Below are 3,505 nucleotides of genomic sequence, written 5' to 3'. Positions count from 1 at the left end.
GTTCTGAAGCATTATCCTTTGTTTCTATCTAAAATTGATATGGGTTTGAACCGCTTTTCATTAAAAGTGTTTGGGGTAACTTATTAAAAATGCCACTGATGTAGATTCTAACAAAAACAGCATGCCCAGGTTAATATATTTACTAGGGGATGACTGGATAATCTTACCTGCTGGACCCCATGGACCAACCAACTGTAATATTGACAATATTGTCAAAACCTGCTGCATAGCATGTCATAACAATATTGTCCCAACTACACTTCTCAGTTCATGACTCCAGAACCTGTCCCTGAGCCTTTATTGACAGGTTCTTCCAGTTCATCTCATACCTTTCACCGCTCCACATCAGGAGTATGACTAGACTGGATGACCAATGAGACTGAGGAGTGAGGATGAGATCTTGTGTGTATGTAGGCTACACATCAGTCTGGATGCACGCTGGTCCTTACTGCTATGTAAAAATCCTCGCACACATTGAAGCCTTGGCTGGTCACCCCAAGGGACACAGGGACGACATTGCTATTTGCTGTTATGTTCAGTATTAGCACTATACACAGTATATTTGCTGTCATCGTGTGTTGCATTTACTGTTAGTAATGTGCAAGTGATCCACTTCTACTAAGGTAGTGTGTGGAAGATAGGTAAGAGATCCACCAAATGACCAAATGTACTATGATCAACGTTTTGTGAATGACCAGGATGGTTTCTCAATGTTTTGTATAAACATGAAACTCACCAAAGGGTAAATTTCCCTTTCCACGTTCATTAGGATTAACAGCAAATTCCACGGTCATCATAAAATATAAAAAAAAAACACTTAGCAGCCATACATTCGATCAACAACACTTCATTGAGTTATGAAAACATGCAAATAAACGAGTAAGAGCAGAGGGTTGTATGCCCTTCTCATTCCGGCCAGGTACACTCTGTACTCATCTAGTAAATGAGTTAAGCTACTACTCTGGTTACCAGCGTCCTGTCAGAACAATGAATGTATACGTTGGTTGCAAATCTCCGTAAAACAAATTTAGTTAATTTAATTTATATGTGTTATAAGATCTGCATTTTTTACTAACTTTTTTTACTGCATTTTAAGATTTACATTTTAGGATTCAACTGCCATTAAAAAAATCCCCTCTATTTATTTCAAGGTCATAAGCATGACATTAAACTGCTGGTTTCTATAGTTTTTGAGTGAGGCTGACTCTTGGTTACTTTCTTTATTAAAAACTGTAAACCAGGTGTATTTATGATGGTCTTACCCATGCTAAATTTGGCAATTTAGGTTTAATACTCTCCAGCAGCTTCCTCCACCAGTGCAAGACAAAATCAGACCCACATAATGCCTGTTCAAATTTTTTTATTCAATTTAACATGAGCGTTATTCATTTGAATTTCTATAATCAATGGTTTGAAACTGGACCCAGACGTCCTTAATCGTTGGGTATTATCATTGACTATACACAGAATACACTATTTCTGTGTATAGTCAATGGTATTATCAAGTGGTTGTAGCTAAAGAACCAGCTGATGCTGAAATTATTCGGCAAAAACGCGAACCCATCCATTCAATAGATAATCATCATCTCACTAGAGTTCTTCTACAGACTATTATTTGCATCATGATGTGCCATTTGACGTCACTAACTGCTGACGTCACTTTGAGGGAACACTATTACCGCAACGATACGGGGGGATGCGGAATACTATCCCCCAGAAAACTACCACCCCGGGTGAAACGTGACGTCACAAAATCTGCTAACTAACCAATATGGAAGCCGTGTCCGCGACTGGAATATTACCCCCCCTAGACAAATCATGCTATGTAATTTTAATTTGAATTCCAGTAATTCCATTGGATAATAGAAAAGGCATGTGGTGAATATAAAGCAGATTTTCGAAATGTTACAGCAAGTTTGGTTGGTTAAGTTAGGTTAGATTAGAACTTTTTGACAACTAAATTTGAGTGTCCGTGACTGGAAAACTGCCCCCCCCCCCGGTCTCTGACGTCAATATGACGTAGGAACCTGCTTGGGGGGGTAGTTTTCCGGGGGGCAGTCTTCCGGCGACCCCGGGGTCGCCGGAAGACTGCCCCCCGGAAAACTGATACTGAGCCATCAGCCTCTGTGGTGTAGTGGCTAGCGTGTCGGGCTGCTAACCCGAATGTACCGGGTTCGAATCCCTCTGCTGGCATTAATTTTTTGTCAACATTTTTTTCATATCAGCAAGTTTGGTTGGTTTGGTTAGGTTATGACAGTTTAATTTTATAATTAAAAATTAAATTAAATCAAATTAAATTAAAAAAAATATATAAAATTGAATTTTAGGCATTTATAATTTTATTTTATGAACAAAACTATTTTTTAGATTAGTAAACCTTCATTCGATTTTTCCATTATCACCACGTTTGGTTAGGTTATGACAGTTTAATTTAATAATAGAAAAATTATAAAATTGTCTGTTTCTTCAGACGCAGCAGTTAGCAACGTCAAACGGCACCTGAGAAATATTCCGTGTGCCCCACCGTGTTCCTGTTGGCTGGTCGGCGTCAGAATGCTAATCTATTTAAGCCTTAAAATAGACCTACGATGAGGGGCCGTCCAATTATTACGTGTAACGCGTTTTTCGTCATTTTTATACTGCACTTGTGACGCTGCATAACGCAATTGCCTAAACCCCCCCCTCCCTGTAACGTAACGCTGTCAGTTATTTTCTTAAACAAGAGGTTATAAAAAGCTCAAATTGACGTAGTGATCAGCTTTGTAATCCGATTTGTACAAATTCAGATTGAGCTAAATTTTGGTGGATCGCTTAAGCCATTCAGGAGGAGTAGTTTAATTTGAAATCAAAAGCAGGACTGTAAAGAGCGTCACTCAATAAATCATTAAGAACAAACTTTTCAGTTTATAGTTGGCCACGCAATACCAATGACTACATATTCTCCCCATGTGTAATCAAAAGACAATATCTACACAGATTAAAGACAACAATAAAGATAAAATCTGCAATTAATTGTATACTTAATTAACACTTGTGATTGTTGTTTAGGTGTCTGTAGCACGTTTGAAAAATATTTACTTTACGGTAATTTAGCAGTAAAAAATTGAGATTGTCTTATTTGCCATCATATTCATCACAAGGTATTTGACCTCTATGACTGAAAGATCAAAGATTTATCTATGATCAAAGTTAAAACCATAATACTCCCTTGTGTTGGTTAGTCTATGATAATTAAAACATGCGTTGCGTTAGTGCTTGGCCTGTGATCAAACCTAGGAGTTGGTGAATGGTTACCCGTTTTGGAACTAAAATATCAGTTCCAGACCAAAAATAAGAAGCAAATGTGCCGTGATATTAAATACTTTTACCAAAAAGGCTGGTCTTAAATAATTTTATTTATTTTCGTATTTTGAAAAAAATCATAATGCGTTACCAATAGTGGTTACCGTAACGATCTTGCCCCCCCCCCCCGCGTAGCAGAACCATAGATAAAACATAATCCTAG

The sequence above is a fragment of the Macrosteles quadrilineatus genome, unplaced genomic scaffold (genome assembly GCF_028750875.1).
Source record: "Macrosteles quadrilineatus isolate MER2022 unplaced genomic scaffold, UCM_ALF_1.0 Scaffold_4__1_contigs__length_99947679, whole genome shotgun sequence".
Classification (NCBI taxonomy): Eukaryota; Metazoa; Arthropoda; class Insecta; order Hemiptera; family Cicadellidae; genus Macrosteles; species Macrosteles quadrilineatus.
The sequence above is the reverse complement of the archived record's forward strand: the minus strand, read 5'-3'. Positions refer to the sequence as shown.